The sequence below is a fragment of the Cupressus sempervirens genome, chromosome 8 (genome assembly GCF_028749045.1).
Source record: "Cupressus sempervirens isolate cs-2001-9-10 chromosome 8, ASM2874904v1, whole genome shotgun sequence".
Taxonomy (NCBI): Eukaryota; Viridiplantae; Streptophyta; class Pinopsida; order Cupressales; family Cupressaceae; genus Cupressus; species Cupressus sempervirens.
The window spans coordinates 353226857-353245480 of record NC_143125.1 but is presented as its reverse complement, the minus strand read 5'-3'; the positions used below and the strand labels follow the sequence as shown (position 1 = coordinate 353245480).

General features: G+C 35.1%; 1 pseudogene; it reads left to right on the top strand.

Moving 5' to 3' along the window:
* Nucleotides 1–18624, top strand: part of LOC149542793 (glutamate--tRNA ligase, cytoplasmic-like) — an 81655-nt pseudogene that overhangs the window by 45107 nt on the left and 17924 nt on the right.

Sequence of the window (18624 nt, the reverse complement as noted above, 5' to 3'; positions counted from 1 at the left end):
GACTCATGCTTTGCCTATAAATAACACTTAGTATTTTGTAGTTCTTCTTTTTGACAATATCCTTATGTTAGCAAACTTGAATCCTAAACAAAAAATTATTTTCTATATATTAATGATACATTGTTTTATAGAAGTACACCTATTCATCAAAAAATGATGTGCCTTATATTAATTACTTATCTTTTTGCATTTTGGGATCCATTTGATTCAAACAGATGTCTATGCAAAGTGGTAATGAATTCTTGATACTTGGGTGTCATCTTCCTTGTAGTGTTCTGCCTGAAGATCCTTGAAAACAAGGATAAACATAGACTAACTTTTTTTTGTTAAGAATTACATAAGAATATACATTTAAAAACTATATGATTGTAATAGAAGACATAACTAACCAACCAAGTAGCCAAAGACCATAAGCGTTGACTACTTATTGACACATAGTTTTCCATGTAGGCAATTTAACCATAAAATTCTCATTTCACAATCATACTATGATTTTATACAATATTTATTTTAAGGCCCAAATACAATTTCCTAAGTCATTAAGTCATACAAGTTCAACTAGTTTAAAATTCAAAGGAATAAGAAAATATCCAAGAACAGTCCTAAAACACCCCAAAGGTAATCCATACAAAATTTGGAAGAAAGAACTCCCAAAAGGGTTCTCAAAACACTAGGTCATATCTATGTAACAAGTCAAGAAATACCCACTATTTGAGATACAATATTTGTTCATCAACATGGTGTTATTGAACTCTAGAATCCATGTGATAGTCATAAGATAAAACTCTAGATTACTTACAATGGTGTTTTTTATTGCATGATAAAGAACTAAGAGTTGTGTGATACAACTCTCCATTGCATGTGATGAAACATGGACTCAATGTTTCATCGTATGACTTGTTGTCTTCTTAGGGTGTGACTATACATACAGAGTGCACATAAGGAACTAATCTAATCAAATGCATAAAATAAAGCTCCACATCAGGGAGTATTGCATACATACATGTCAAGGAATAGGCACTTGATAGCATTAATATATCAAAGTATTAAAACAAATACATCTAACATGTTATTCTACCAAATACACCTCTAATCCAAATAAATGAGAATACAACATCAAAGTAAAGAACTAAGCACCATGTACACCACCAAGATAAGTCCCAAGTATAATGTACACCAATGATACCTAAGAAATAATAAGAGGACAAGAGGAGAGATAAAGTCAAGTCAAGGTTTTGCAAATGGAAGAAGATTGTCCCTTGTAGAAGTTGATGAAAGACAACTTCACGACTCATCAAGATTACTTTCATGCAAATAATCTGCTGAAGAGAAACCAAAGGAGGAAGGGTAGAGCTTGGAGAAACTAAACAGACTGAGAGAACAAATATTGCAACAATGAAAAATGTATTTCTGTACAATATGATATGAAAAGTGATATGAAATTATAATAGGAAAGCCTAAATATAAAGGCCTCTAGGAAGCTTCAAGAACAAGCTAGAAAGGGCTAGGAGATAAGTATGATAACTAAGCATACATCCACAAAAGGTGGATTATCCTCGATCAAGGTGAGAAGATAAGTATGACTTAGATAGGAACAAACTCTCGTGTTGTCAACAACTCCTAGATGACTACTAATAAATAAATGCATTTAACGTAAGTAAACTTAAGTAAAAGCATAAATAATAATTATTTACTCTAACACCCCCCCTTAAGTGCAACTTAGGGGAATGCACTTAAGCTCACAATAGCTAAGATGAAACACAGAATGGGTCCCAAAAATGAGGCCATGTTAGGTACCCATGTACAAATGCAAAGAAATCTCTATAAACTGGAGACAAAGGAGAAAACCCAGTGGGAAAAACCCCTCTCCAAAAAGAGATAGCTGAAAACCTAGTGAAGGACTGAAGAAACCTCCAACTAGAGGAATGTCCCAGAAAATAGGAACAAAGAGAAGATCATGAAGAGCATCACAGAAGCATGAAGAAGCCAACAACTTTGTCATAAAGAAACTATTGATCTAAAGATCCTCCATGGAAAAATAGAAGGCACGAATCGAGAGTGTTTATATGGTAGGTGATCCATCTCACCAAAATACATAGGTAGCCAGCCACAGTAATTTCCTAGTATATAGGATCAAATATTAAACAAATAGCTCACTCTATCGAACCATCGAACCAAGGAAGCATTAGAAACAAAAAAATAACCACCTTTAATGCAAATAGGGTGAGGTGACAGGCAACTGAGAAAGTGGGCCAAAATCCACTACAGAAAGAACCAAGAACAGCGAGAGAGAGGAAGAGGTACAAACACCTATAAAGGCATGTGTCACTAACACATCATGGGGCAAAAAAGGAAGAGGGCACAAAAGTGGCATACAACTATCCCCCCCATGGCACTTTATTAAATAATGTGAGTACAACTATCTCAAGACAACATTCATGAACCTGAAATGCAAGAGTAGCACTTTATCTCAGTCGGTTTCCATAAAGATTCTTACAAATGATATTAACAATGATCAAAAAGGGAAAAAAGCTGATACACTAGATAGTACAGCACAAAAGAAAAGATCTCATGCCATGAAAATGATCCTCGAACCTAGAACACCAAAGATATCCACCATATTGTAAAAAAAAAACATAATAGAAAGAGCATGGGTAGAATCTAAAGGAAATTATAGCATTTTTGAAAAGATGACAGAACCATCTTTCCAAATATATAACATTTTCAAAAAATGAAAATGGGACGCACAAGAAAAGCTTGCCGAAGTGAAAAATAGAACATCTAAATTTGACTAAAAAAATAGGAAACAAACTAAATCAAAACCAAAAATTACCTATGCCAATGTCTCTATCTCAAAACTAGCTTTTCGGTGCTTCTTTCGGATCAGAAAAAGACCTCTGTATGCTCAAGTTATGGCCAAAAAATTGCAAGTAGGTCAAAAAGGACCTAAGGAGAGGTAGGAGTGTTGATGCAATGCTAACATCAGCATTTCACAGGGCTAAAATTGACAGCTTGGAGGTTGTTGAGGCAAAAAAAGGCTACCACATGGCAATACAGTTGATGATGTGGCAGGTGCCTGATAAAGGAGCATCCAGTGGTGTAAGGGCAATCCTGTATCACCCAAAAATATGCTTACAGATAGTTTTTATTTAATATGTTTTTATTTATGGATACCCATTTGGGTCAAATAAAGGAACCAACTCTCATAGTTCCATTATTAGTTTTCTGGGTTAGAGTTTTTAAGCACCTTGGGATACGTGTAAATGTAGAAAATAGGTTATTTTGTAATAGAGTCAAAATTATGATGAGTTAGAGAGTTTAATTTAGAGGGATGATTATACTTGTAATTTAAAGTACTCCAAAAAAAAATCAAGTCAAAAGACTTTACGGTTAGAAAGTTATTGTAGTTTTAAGTTTCCTAGAGACCTCCTAAGAGTGCTTCAAAGTCAGATATGGGGCACTAAATGGCCTCGTACGGGGCTGAAAAATGGGAGACAAGTGAAGCATGTCCACAGGGCTATAGAGAACTTTGAGAGCTTTCTAAAAATGTAAATAGTTCATCAATCGGAGTCCCGATTCAAAAGTTATGCCTCCCAGAAATTGGACTACCATTTCTGGATTCTTCTAATTTTACACCGACTTCTAACGTGACTTCTAGAACCTTCTACTTTGGCAGTGGATTCCAAATAGCATATCCTAGAATTTATTCCTAACCCTAAATGAATTGGGGTCTATTTAAAAACATTTCTAACATTGTAAAGGCAGTTCTTAGTGGAGTAAGAGAGAAGGTACTATGTGGAGGATTTCTTTCTCTAGAATCATACTATTGTAAGCCCATAGAGAAATTTTCATTGATAATAATATTTCCCTTTTCCTATGTGTTCATTCTGTTCTTTATTTGTATCTTCATCAGTGCCAACGTAGCACCCGTGCCACCTGGCATGTGCTGACTAGAACATGTGTCAACAGGCTATGTTTGGCTGCAGGTGGGCAGCTACAAAGTGGTGACTGGGAGGCCGCAACCAACGGTGGTGGCCAAAGGGGCAGAGAGCTCTCATGGTGCCACCTAGAGGGTGGTGGGTCAACGGCACGATGGTGGCCATGGAGCGGTAGCCGAGGTCCGGTGGCTCCACAAGGGCTTCGCAATGGCCCGGGCGATGGTGGTGGTGTCGGAGTGGTACAGTGGCATGGTGGCATTGCTGCCTTTCTATAAAAAAAAAAAATCAAAAAAATCGTCCGTACGGCCTCCTCGAGGGGCAAAATTTTTTTGCCAAAAGCTACAGTCACCAAAAACAAAAAGTTTTATATGGATCCTGACTGTAATAGGCCTTCTAAACTCAATGGTAGTATTCGTTTAGGCCCAAAGTGCTCTGAAAAATACTCTTCCTCCCGATTGAAGAAAAAATCACAAACAAGCTAAGGTTTGTGTCTTTGAATCGCAGCTTCAAAAATCTTTCAACCAGGAAACAATAGGGAGGTTTTAATACCATGTAGAAGTTGATGAAAGACAACTTCACAACTCACCAAGATCACTTGCATGCAAATAACCTGTTGAAGAGAAGCCAAAGGAGGAAGTGTAGAGCTTGGAGAAACTAAACAAACTAAGAGAACAAATATTGCAATAATGAAAAATGTATTGCTATACAATATGATATGAAAAAAGATATGAAATTACTATAGGAGAGACCAAACATAAAGGCCTCTAGGAAGCTTCTAGAATAAGCTAGAAAGTGCTAGGAGATAAGTATGACAACTAAGCATATGTGCACAAAAGGTGGATTATCCTCGATCAAGGTGAGAAGATAAATATAACTTAGATAGGAACAAACTCTCGTGTTGTCAGCAACTCCTCGATGACTACTAATAAATAAATGCACTTAACCTAAGTAAACTTAAGTAAAAGCATAAATAATTATTATTTACTCTAACATCCCTATGCTCTGACCCCAGTAGTGGTATAGGTAGCAATAGCTCCCAACTATTTGAAGCCCTTAGGCCTACCCCATTGTGTTCATGGATATAGAAATATGACCATAGTCGTGTAAGACAAAGCGTACAAAGCTTACACACATGACAATTAGTGCATGACAATATTTCAATGATCATGAAGACAATGTAGTACATTAGGTCACTAGCCAAACATGTTATAGGATAATTATGTAGGGACTCTAGTGGAGTGCAATTCCCTTGACATTGACAAGCCCAATCTATATGTGGTATGGTAATATACTCCCTCTAGAGGCCCTATACCTAGTGTGGTACTCAACTCCAACAAGAGGTCATCACACCATGCCCTCAAACCAACTCTTGTAGAAGACTAGCTATTGTACAGGCACCACACCCTCATATTAGCTCCTTTAGGATGTTCAATAATTGTACATGTATTATCTTATCTTATCATTAAGTTTTATTGCCCCATTAGTTAATTTTAGTTATTGCTTGTTAGAACCTCTTCATGTTACCTTGTGAGCCACTTATAGGCCAAGGTACATGAGAGAAGCCACTGCACATGTCTACCCTACATACATATGCTCATCACATGATGAGTGCTTGTAGGCAATACAAGTTCCTAAACCAACCCCCAAATGAATAAAAACTCAATCAACTAAATCTAAGAGTTTGAGTTTCACAAGATCTCTCCATATGCACGTGCACATGCTCAAGGGTGCTCATAACCAGCTCCACCAAATAATCAATAAAACCAATGCAATATTTACATATGAGAAATAAAACAATGGTGCAAGTACAAATAACTCACTCAACTAGGCATCTTGTCAGGAGTACATACTCAACATGAAATCCAATGTTCACAAAAAAAATGAGACATGAAAGAAAACATGGAGTACAATCCATTTCCATTATCCAAATTTTTCACTACCAAATCCCAATAAAATATGGGTGGCACACAAAATGAGGCAAAAATTAAAATGCCCAAAATTAAAACTACTCATGTTTTTATAAAAAGGTGAAAACCTACATCTAAAATGTAGTCAAACTACTAAGGGTCCAATAAAATTCCCAAACCAAGTTTGTAATCAAGATTTGAAAAATCTGACAAGAACTAAAAGTCCACAAACCCAATTTAAAAACACACTTTCAGATCGAGATATAAAATAGCATGGAATATCCTCTAATTATTCTAACTTTGTGATCCTTCTCTTTGTAGCAGAGGCTACTTACCCATAATTTAAGTCAAACCAAACAAGGCGACAGACCAAAACTAGATGGCATGCAAAACAAGGCGATGCCAATACACCCAAAATCAAACATCTTCGAATTATATGAAATTGGAAACCCATTTCACAAACATGCCCAAACTCCTAAAAATCAAATAAAATTCAACTTTTGAAACAATGCAAAATATGTCATCATAACATTGCCAAAACTTACAAAACCCACTTGGGAAAAGCATAAAATGATCACACCTACCCAATAGTTTTTATCTTTGGTAATTATAGAAACATTACACCTAACAAAATATTGTGTATTGTACAGTTTCTTGTAGCCATTACTGTGCAGTTAGATTCATTTACAACATTATAATATTCTTAATTTTATAATGATAGAATAACTCATAGAATCCCATAATGCATATATTTTGCAGACCTATTTCAACTATACATCCTAAGGTTGATAATTTAAATGAGCCTTATCTATAAGAAAAACAACTACTCAGCTTGGATGTCCAATCATGGAGTTGTGTTTTATAACCAAGTTATTGACCTAAGTATACCATTTTTGGCAAAAATGTTGGGCTTCTCAATTAGATCAATAACTTAGTTTTAAAACATGACTTGAGGATCGGATATCCCAATTGAGTAGATATTTTTCTTCTAGAGAAGAATAATTTAAATTGTCAACCCAAGGACATATACTTGAAACATATTTTTGAAGTATATGCACTATGGAATTCTCTAAGGGCACATTTGCTAGGTGGAGTTGGGATGAAATTGTCATTGTCAAATCATGGAATTGACATATTTTATGTTTATTTTTACTAAATGAAAATGGAGTAATGATTTGTTAACTCTTATTTACCGCCAAAACCAACATTTAATCTTCCATCTAAACAAGCAAAATTGGAAAATGAATTCAATTCTACTTAAATGGGATTTTGGGGTAGATCAAGTTTTACATTGTTTCATGTTTGCAATTATATCTTTGTCTTGTTTGACCCTTGGTTATTTTTTGGAGGTCATCAACTCATTTGATGTTAAAACTTAAATGGGAAATATTTATTTATTCATTCTTAGATGAAAATAATCAAAATTATTATCATTGTCTATCTATAGAATAATGAGAGGAAGACTTTAAAACTTATACCAATAACTATTCCACCCCCATTGGTAAGGGAAGCTTTGGATTTGTAATTTATGGAATTTTTTTGGGATAAGTTATACTGAAAATACATAAACTACTTCTAATAAAGGCCCCTATTTTTAAGCTTTCCAAATCATTAAGAAAATTTTGATTTCATTAAGGGCCCGTTTGGCTATGGGAATAGGAATAGGGGAATAGGAATAGCTATTCTGGAATAGAAAATGGGGGTATGTATTCCTATTCTTTGTTTGGTTCAACCAAAATTTGATGGGGAATTCACGGACCCCAAAATTTATGTTTTCTAAAATAAATAAAACTAGAATAGGAATACGTATTCCTACTTTATTTCGTATTCCAATTCCAATTTGGTGCATCCAAATGAAGAATTCAAAATTTTAAGAATTTACATATGCCTATTTTGCTTGTATTCCCATTGCCGAACGGGCCCTAAGAATTGAGTGAGATATGCCCATTTTAATGAAACTATTTTTTTAACTTTTTTGTGTGTTTCCAACAACTATTGAATATTGACATGTGTCAAATTGCTTCTCCTTTTATTCAATTGCATGAATGACTCAAATGTATCACAAATAATATACCAATTCTACCATTAATATCTTGGCTCAATCTATGTCTTCTTTGTAATGACTAATTTATTCTATTACTTAATCCAAGTTAAATATTTCTATCTATGATAAGATTCTTGTATCTAAATTCTACTCTTTTACTCAATTGTGTGTAGTGCTTCATAATTATTAGAATCAATTGAGTTAGTTTGAGAGCACCACTCAATGGCTCTTGTTGATAAGAGTAATGTCACATCCAAAAATTGAAATAAGTTTTATAAACCAAAAACCTTCATCAAATCAAAAAATCATCCAACAATTTTGATGAACAAGTGGCAACAACATCCAAAGGTGTAGCTCATTTTTCATCTATCTTTAAACTTTCTCATAATTATACACATATTTATGAATCTTTGCATAATGTAATGTTGAGTTTACTTAATGGTAGTATAGTAACACTTCCTCTCATCAAGCCATTGATACATCAAAACTTCAATCCAAATACATTGATCTCAAATAATTCTATCAATACAATTGTAAATTTAGTCATCCGCCTACATTCATGTGCTTGATGTCCATGCTTGTTACAATTGAAACAATTACCATTGAATTTAGGCTTAGGATTTGACTTACCAATTTAACTCTTGCAAATGTCTGTTGTGAGGTCTAATTTTTGACAATTGTAGCATGTAGGCTTCTTGTTATTTGGCTTTGCACTCCTTTTTTGACCATGCTTTGATGACTCTCCCTTCTTGATATAGGATATGGACTCGCTAGAACCAAGTCCAATAGTATCACAAGAAATTCTTTATGCTCTTATCTATTCATCAAGTTGTCTCATAGCCTCTCTAGATCTATTCATTCTTTCCATGATTTCTTTCTCGTCTCTTAACTTAGCTTTTAGTTGATTGTTCTCGTATCTTAGATTTTCAATCTTGTCCACCTTCCTAGCAATCTCATGATTGGCACTTAGTAACTAATTGACCATGTCAATTTGATTGTGAGTTAGCCTTTGTACCTCATTGATTCTCTTGTCAAGATTTGTAGTCATCTACCTTTTGTTGTCCTCAGTCATTACCTTGTCTTCTTCAACCTTTTTCTTTTGTTTAGTCACTTTACATAGCCTCATCGATTGTATTTGATTTTATCTTTTAAGTTCTCTTACTTCTTAATTCAGGATGTTGTTCTTCTCAAATAGGTCTTCTATTGTTGCATCAATTTCACTAGATTTTCCTTTATCACATAGATTTTTAATGTTTTCTTCCTTATATTGGGTATCATTTTGTTGAATTTTTTTCTCCTTCCTTCTCTTTAGGCATTTATCGAGTTCCTCCTTTGTAGCCTTGGCTTACTCAAATACAAGTTGCAAGTCAATTGTTTGATTCTCAATAACCTTTCCCAACTTGTAGGTTTCCATCTTCAAGAAATTTGACTCTCGAGTGGTTAGAATTCTTACCAAGAGAACTTAGCTTTGATACCAATTTTTGGATATCTAACATGGAAAGTAAGATTCTGAGAAGGGGGAGGGGGAGAATTAGGATCTATAAAACCTTTACCACTCCAAACATAAATCACATCCACACTTAACTCACCACACACATCTCTGCCTTAACCTTATAATTTAACATGCAACATCAACATGTAATATCATATCTAACATCTAATAACATGAATAAAACATGTAAGCAATAAATCAATGCATGACACAAAGATTTGGTAATGTAGAAACCTTCCAAGGTGAAGGTAAAATTGCGGTGGGGATGACACCCACAAAATCTTCACTACTACAACAATAAAGTGTGCCTCTTAGGGATTTTCCATATTAAGAGCTTACAAGACTTACTCAGTCTACCTTGATTTAAGGATTTTAGCTACACATTTGAGTGAGCACTCTATTAGGAGATTCGCATAGGCCTATTAGGACCACCCCATTAAGAGATTTTCCCTAAAACACCTATTAAAATATATCAGTACCTTGATCCTTTGGTTTTCACTTTGAATTTTGATAAAAGATCACCTCTATACAGTCTAATATCACATCTCTATGATAGATCTTCAATAGCTTCTCTCTACACTAATTGGTTGCCTTACTACTCCTTAACACTTAACTCTATTAAATTCACCTCCAGCTTTCCATCCAAACTTATAACTCTCAATCAACAAGAATTGGGTATAAAACCCTCCTTAATCAAAAATTTGATGAAGCTTCTAGATCTTGATCAATGATCTAGATTCATCCTTTTTACTACTTAGTCCTTCTAATTTTTTGATTGCTTGATCTCATTTCATAGGGATTGATGATCCTCAATTATTTGTGTAATTGACTCCTTGATTAACTCCTTAGTCTTGATAACATGCTTCTAGCTCAGAAAAAATAATTTACATCAATATTTGTGCCATTCTAAAAATTTATACAAAACTGAGTTACTCGACACGTATACCTTTCTAATGCTTGACGCATATTGGTTCTTCATGTTTTCCCTTGGCTCATGTTATTCTTAGCTTCTACTATCTCTACCTCGATATCACTTGAATCATGTGTTGCCTCATGTAAGGCTTGGAAACCATTGGAGTATTCGATGACACTTGGTTTTCTTGGTAGTCACTACTGGTTAGCAACAACTAAATGTTCATACTTCTCTTTCATAGAGCTCAAGCTTTATAAAAGTGTCGCAGTTGCCGTCTTGACCAACCAACTCTTCCTTGTAAATGACTAAGTGTTTTTCACTAAGTAACAATACTATATTTCCTTTAGGTTCAACACATTATTGCAAAGGTTAATGACCTCCCTTCCCATGGTGTCCTTGTTAATCCCACTTGCATGATAAATGTGACAACTAAAGAACAACTTTATAGAAAATAATTGCAACATGATTGCTATGATAGATCCAACATTATAATTCAAATTAGCAATGGTTTCCTTTATCCTTCTTGTGGTTCATTAAAATTTAGATGCTACCTTCACTATCATCCTAACTTCTGATCAATTTTAAGGAAAATTTGGTTTCCTTGGATTAGTTCCATGAAAGTTGTGGCTTCTCCTATTCATAAATGTCTTAAAATTACTCATAAGGGAAAAAAACATTACTACTAGTGCATTGAGACTCAATTGATGTTGATTTCATTTGACCTTTTATTCCTCAATAAACTCCAAATATTTCTAAAAATCTCTTCTAATCATACCAAACCTACAAGCTTCAAAATATTTAAGAACTTAGCAAATCCAAGGATGTTCCATCTCTTTTCACTAGATGTGGACATCTTCCTACACCATCCACACCTCCTATGTATTATTTTGTGTTGGCATTAAGTTATATTTGTCATTAGTGACAACACTTATTCAATTCTGTATGGTTAAAGAGGTCATCACTCAGTCTCTAGCGTATATCGAGCATTCAGTGGTTGCCAAGTAAGTTCAGCAGTTCAGTAGTGCACACCGAGCATTCCAAAGGTTACCTAGTGAAGACAGACAATGTGCAGTCCAGCAGTTATCACCGAGCAAATAGTGGACACCATGCTTCACAGTGTCTACTGAGTCATCATTTTTTGCAATGTAAAGCTAGTGTCTACCAAGTGATGGATGAGTAGTGTTTACCAAGTGAAAGCAAGGTAAACATAGTATTCAGAATCTATTGAGTTATACTATATCTACTGAGTCTCCAATGGTCACCGAGTTTGAAGCTATGTTGTGTGATTAGTATAGACCAAGCCTCTACTTCTACCGAGTGCATGATGACGTCGAGTAACACAGTGCACACCAAGTATCAAAAGGTCACCAAGCCAGCTATTCTAAACCTGAGTTTCTACTATTTGGCCAACTCAGTAATATTTTGTTTACTTGTGTTTTAGCTGACCTTGTAATTGTAAATATTGGAATGGTATATATGTAACGTATTGTGTCATTTCCAAGAATGGAGAAGTAATGTTTTGAGAAGAGTGAATGTGAATCAATAGCAAAGCAGAGTATTCAGCAAGGTCTATAAGGAGTAGTAAAGTTATATCTATCACAAGAGGTGATATGTACTTAAAGGATCTAATCAGCAATCAATTGTAAGTTAGATCTATTGTTTCATCCTTACAGGTGAATCAGTTTCTAAATCCTTTAACAGGATAGACTTAACAGTCTTTCTTTAAATCTCTTAACAGAGTGCATACTTCATTGTATGTTTGTAAAACATCTAACAAGGTGGATCTAGCAGTCCAAATTGCTCTTAACAGGGTAGATCATCAGAAGTGGTCAATGTAATCCTTAACATGCCAAATTTATATTGCAGTAGTGAAGTTTTATGGGTATCATCCCCACCCCAGTTTTAGTTTCTATTTGGAAGGTTTTTGGGTCACCAAATTCTGTGTTCATGTGTCATGAATGTTTATCTTTCAGTTTCTTATGCATGCAGTAAAGTAGATGATTAAATGGTGAATGATTTATATTGTTAAGAGCTGAATTTATGAAGTTATTGATTCACCTATCCCCTCTCAGTAACTTGGAAAGTCTTGATTATTTCCAACAATTGGTATCAGAGCATTGTGGTTCTCAGGATAAAGTTTGATAGCTTGAGCAAAAATCAAGGACAATGGAGATATTCAAACTTAACAAAGCCATTGATAATGAAAAGCTAGATCTGGAGATGGCCATAGCTCAACTCAAGGAAGCAAAAGAGCATCTTTCCCAATCCCTAAAAAGAAGGAAGGAACTTGCAAAATAGATGAATGACCACAAGTATGCTGAAGAAAAGATTGAAAACTTTTTCACTTCAAGCAGTTCAGATGAAGCAAATGAAGCAATCAAAGAACTCCTAGAAAAGAATGGCTCTCTGTAAGAAGAGGTAAGAAAATTGAAAAGAGAACAAGAAATTCAGTCAATAAGAATGTGTAAAATCTTGGAACAAAGGAATAAAGTAAGTGAAGACTTGGAGGCAAGGAACAATGAAACTCAAAATCAATCCCTTCAGCAAGAAAGTCTTGTCAATCAACTCTCCAATGCAAATGAGGAAATCATAAATCTGAGATTTGAAAATGAAATGTTAAGAAATGACTTAATCACTAAAAGACAAATCAATAAAACATTGAAAGCTAATCTGAATTCTGAGAAACAACTCAATGAAAGGATAATGAAATCCCAAGAAAACATGGATCAATTGAATCAGCAAAGTGAGAAAAATCTATATAGGCAAAAAGGTAAAGTAGGACTTGGATACGAAGAGGAAGTTGAATCTTCCAAACAAGGTGCTCAAAGGAATCAAAGATCTACTTGCAATCACTATGGTAAGATAGGTCATACATCAAATAAATTTTGGAGCAATGGAAAGGAAAAATTCAATGGAAAGTGCTACAATTGCAATCAACATGGTCATAAAGCTAATAAATACAAGGAGAAACCAAAATTTGAAGGTAAATGTCATAAATGCAAGAAACAAGGTCATAAGGCATCTGAATGCAGATCTAAACCATTCAATCCAGCTAAACAATTTGTAAAGGCAATATTTGGTTGGGACTACAATACTTGGTGTAGATGTCATTATTGTGGAGAATATGGACACATTGGCATAAACTGTGCAAGGAATCACTTGAGAAAGAAGGATACTACAATAATATGTTATACATGCACTGAACTTGGTCATATAGCTAAGAATTGCATGAATATAGGAAAGGTTGAAGATGAAAAGAAAGCTAAAGCTGATAACATCAACAAGCAGATGAGATGGCAGTGGATTCCCAAATCTACTGATCAGACCAGTTAAAATGATGGTCATGTCACTCTAGAAGTGGGTGACTCCATCATTTCTAATTAAGTTCTTAAGAAAGAACTGGAACTATATCTTCAAGCCACATCTTAAGCAGTTCAAATGAATGGATGAAAGTAGAAGATCCAAATTAGTATTTCAAATACAAAGGGATCACAAGAAATCAACATTCACCGAGTAAGATCAGGTCATACCAAGCAAGTTTGGTCACAGACTCTGTCGAGCTAGGTTAGGAGTAATAAAGTTTTGTTCAATCGTTGAGTCACAAGCTTTTACCAAGCATAGTCACTGGATGACAGTCTATCACACACTATGTCATTATGGCACCAAGCATTAATAGAAAATTTTCATCAAAAAGGGTAGAATTTGACTTCATTTTTCACTGTGACTTCACTATACCCAAAGCAAAGCGATTTACAATGCATCCAAGCAATCTCGAGCGAATTTGCAGCAAAGAATTTTTGAAGAATTTGTTCTCATCTACCAAGCAACCATGGAATCTAGAAGTAGTAGTAGCAGCAAGACAAAAAGAGGTTCTGAGATGTTGATGAAAGGCATGGAATGGAAAGCACCAAATTTCAAGTTGGTACCAACAGTTATAAAGTCACTCAAACCGAATGGAGCTCAATCGCAAATTCCTCCAAAGGTACTCATTATTAATGATATTTGCACTCATTTTAAGTGTATTGTGCAAGAAATTGGAACCCTAGAGATGGATAGTGCCCTAGGAGAAATGTGTGTTGATGGATCTTTGAAATTCAAGCATAAGCATCTAGAGGTCAAAGGATTAACCCATATCCCGCATCTACTAAGGAATTTCCAAATTAAGTGGATTAGGTATATTCTAAGTCATGTGCATAATGGTCAGTTATGCTTAGAGCAGCCTATGTTGATCACAAAGAAAATGATTCATAAGATCACAGGTCTCCCTATGCTCAATAAGGCTAAAACAACCAAAACCCTAGGTCGGGATGAACTTCAGAAGAAAACCATACCAAAGTGGGATGGCAGAGGTCTGAACATTAGGAATGTATCTGACATGGAACTTAGGTTTGGAATTCACATCATTTCACATAAGATATATAGCTCCATTCAATCGAATAGTGTGTCATGTGAGGCCGTGGATCTGGCATACAAGGTTGTGAAGGAGAACCTAGAATTTGATCTGTCAGATTTATTGTTGAAATAGTTAAACAAGAACATGGACAACATCAAGACATTAAAGAAAAACCCCTATAAATTTAGTTCTTTGCTAACTTGTCTTTTTTTTTTTTATGTATAAAAATTTTTCCCATCCAAAGGTTCAGTTGTATGGAGGAAAGAGACTCCCATTTTGTATCAGATTAATGAATTCATTGCAAAAATGGGTGAAATTTTTGAAAGTATTATGGATAATTATTTTGAAGTTTTCAAGGAGAAGATGAACAATAGGTTTAGGATTCCTCCTAAACTAGTTGATGATTATAAAGATGATGTGTGCTTCATGGTTGATTGTGATAAAGTTTATATCCAGGCAATCAGGCCTAGAGTTGCATGGGTGAAACCTCTTCCATATGAGGTTAACATTGATGAGACAAAAGACCCTAGTCAATGAGCTAGTATATCCAAAGCTACCTATCTTTGGAACCTATGAAGAAGCAAAAACTAGAATAGAGCTTGAGATCAAGCTACCTCAGGCAGTAAAAAAGGTAAGAGGAAGGTAGCAAAGCTGAAAACTACAAGTGTCCCTCTTATGCTTACTGAGGGAAAAGGAGAGGATGAAGAAGAATCAGAAGAAGAAGAGTAGGAATTAGAAAAGGAGGATGATCAAGGCAAGGTGACTATCACCAAGCCACCCAAGGCCTCCACAATTGTGTTTACTAGGAGATCCAAGAAGAAAGGAGATAGTGAAGTTGTGCTTGTTAAGCCTCCTCCCACCTTTCAAGAAAGACTTAACCAATTAAGAGTAAGTGTTGGGATCAACAACTTCAAAGCACTTAAGTATGAAACTAGGACTCCAACTGAACAAAAGGAGATTAAAGATCTGATCATGGACAAGTTAGGAAGATGGAAATTCTCTCCTGATCAGTTTGCTTCACAAATCCCTACAATTCTATTAGACAAAGTCAAGGTTAGATGGGAAGCAGCCATGCAGACAGCCAAAGACATAGTTGAGCAATCTTTGAGAAAGTTGCTACCTAATCTTACTAATGCAAAAGTTAAGGCAGTAATGAAGAAAAATGAAGAGAAGCTGATGATGAGATTTCATACTTGTCTGATTTTGGTAAAGAAAATTGAGCATGTAGTCAAGGATGCTACATATATGTGGGAAAATGTTTATCATTTGCATAAGCCTAGTGAGGATCTAGTTGAAATAAAGGATGATGATGATGACTGTGATAATGAAGAAGATAACACACCATGTGTCACTTTTGATGTTGAAGACTATCGGGCATTGAAGGATGATGAAGAAGAGAAAGAGGAAGAAGTTGATGAGGAAGATAAGGAAGGAGATGAAGAAAATTATCTAGTAAGGATAACTGCATAGGTTATAACCTCCCTTCCTCACTCTCCACCAAAGAATGCTACATCATCTGACATGGAGATAGCTTCAGCAAGTGTGATTCTAACATCAATAGATATATCATCTTCTCAATCATCCGTTGCTACCTCTCAGCTCTAGGTATCATTAATGGAAGTGTCAGCCACTTCATCTACCGAGTTGCAAACCTCCTCTTCTTCAACTACTGAGTCAGGAACTTCATGTATAGCATGTCCAATAAGTTCATCATCCTATTCTACAATTTTGACTACTACAGCTTTGCTTGCACCAATTTTTGTTCCAAAAAGTTCTTTTGTTGCAAGTACTTCAGTCAGCACTCCACCTATTATTACTACAATTTTGGATAGTACACCAATTTTGGATTCTTTTAGCACTTGTGCAAGTATTTCTTCAGTTGGTCCTATTCAAGTTTTTACTGCAAGTCCAACTATCTCTACAATTGTCTCTATTCCTAAAACTTTTGCTTACTGGAAAGGAAATTGATGAAGATTTAGATTTCGACAAAGAGATTGTAATTCCTAAGTCGGATCTTGATACTGCTAAAGTTGAGGAAATGAGATTGGTTAGCCAGCTTTTGGAATAGAAGGCAAGGCAAAAGCAACTAAGAGAGGAAATAGACAGGGAATTTCAAATGATTGAGAGTGCAAAGAACATTTTAACAGAGGCTATAGGTGTAGATGTTGATTCTAATCAACATATTTTGCTACAGTTGGAAGAAGCAGTTAATAAGTTCAATGAGGACACATCTGGTCAAGAAAAGTTAATTTAAAAGGTAGAGAAAAAGTTTGATAATAAAGTGCTTGACCACATTGCTCAGCACATTGCCATAAATTAGGTAGAACTGTCCCGCATTTTGGCTAACATTGAAAATTCTTTTACAAATGTATCATCACCTTTTGCTAAGCTATGTGATGTTACCAGGTTCTCTAAGGAGGTAAAAGAGAAATTGAATAAGATTGATGAAGATATGAAGGCCAGTGCCCAAAGGTTACAGCTTGACCCCAGCTCAAGCTCAGCACATCACATTAAGGTGATATTTCTATTAGATATACAAGCTAAACTACTAAGAAAGGAAGCAAGGATCATATCCACATTGATAGACATCCAAAACATGATCCTTCCAATCATGGACACAATGCAAAAGCATATTGCATATTCAAAGTCATTGATCCAGGATAACAATTTTTCAATTGCAGACCATATGATTGAACTCTCATAAGAAGTTCAAGTAGCTCTTCATACCTACAAAATTTTGCAAGAGAGCTGGGATAAGACACTCACTCTTATTCTCAAGGTAAATTATGAGTTTCTCTCACATTTTGGTGTCTCTGTATGAATATATTGTATAACTCTTTGGCATTATTGTCAAAAAGAGGGAGTCAAAGATACTTTGTGGAGAGACAAAAGGGGAGAGAATAGATTGATATATGTACACAATAAAATGGAGAGAGACTATGTATATATTATTTCTTATGCATGGGGGAGATATGTATATACAACAGCATTACAAAGATAAATTTTGAAAACTCAAAAGTAGTATGTCAGTGTGCATAAGTCTTGGCTTATAAGTGTTTTTGTCACTAATGCCAAAGGGGGAGATTGTTGGTATTAAGTTATATTTGTCATTAGTGACAACACTTATTCAATTCTTAATGGTTATTGAGCTCATCACTCAGTCTCCAGTGTATATCGAGCATTCAGTGGTTGTCAAGTAAGTTCAACAGTTCAGTAGTGCACACCAAGCATTCCAGAGGTTACTGAGTGAAGACAGACAGTGTGCAGTTCAGTAGTTATCACTAAGAAAATAGTGGTCACCATGCTTCACACTATCTACCAAGTCATTAGTTTCTTTGATGTGAAGCCAATGTCTACTGAGTGATGGATGAGCAATGTTTACCGAGTGAAAGCAAGGTAAACATAGTATTCAGTATCTACTGAGTTACACTATATCTACTAAGTCTCCAATGGTCACTGAGTTCAAAGCTATGTTGTGTGATTAGTATGGACTGAGCCTCTACTTCTACCAAGTGCATGACGATGCCCAGTAATGTAGTGGACACCAAGTATCAAAAGGTCACCAAGTCAGCTATTCTGAACTCGAGTTTCTATTATTTGGCCGACTCAGTAATATTTTGTTTACTTGTGTTTTAGCCAACCTTGTAATTGTAAATATTGGAATGGTATATATGTAATTTATTTTATCATTGCCAAGAATGGAGAAGTAATGTTTTGAGAAGAGTGAATGTGAGTGAGCAGCAAAGCAAAGTATTCAGCAAGGTCTATAAGGAGCAGTAAAGTTATATCTATAACAAGAGGTGATCTTTACTTCAAGGATCTAATCAGCAATCAATTGTAAGTCAGATCTACTATTTCATCCTTATAGGTGAATCAGTTTCTAAATCCTTTAACAGGGTAGACTTAGCAGTCTTTCTTTAAATCTCTTAACAGAGTG